Source organism: Plutella xylostella, chromosome 22 (assembly GCF_932276165.1).
Source record: "Plutella xylostella chromosome 22, ilPluXylo3.1, whole genome shotgun sequence".
Lineage (NCBI taxonomy): Eukaryota > Metazoa > Arthropoda > Insecta > Lepidoptera > Plutellidae > Plutella > Plutella xylostella.
The window spans coordinates 7,034,695-7,034,983 of NC_064002.1; positions in this window are offsets into that span (position 1 = coordinate 7,034,695).

Consider the following 289-nt stretch of genomic DNA (forward strand, 5'->3'; position numbering starts at 1 on the left):
CCGTGTGATATTGCACAGATTGCACTATACATTTATTTTAAAGTCTAGATATTTGCACCCTATACTTTTAAACTTCTAAAGTGCAAAGAAAAACACTGCGCTCACTATAACTACGAACTTTTATCTACCCTACTATCACAATACCTTCTCCTATGTGACTGGGACATACATGGTTTGTGTCCGTGTCGCGTCGCCATACAAGTGCACTTGTATATGGCGCTTATCACCAGAAAAAACGAAGTTTATGTTATTTACGTACATGGGAGGTAGGAATTAATAAAAAGATTGG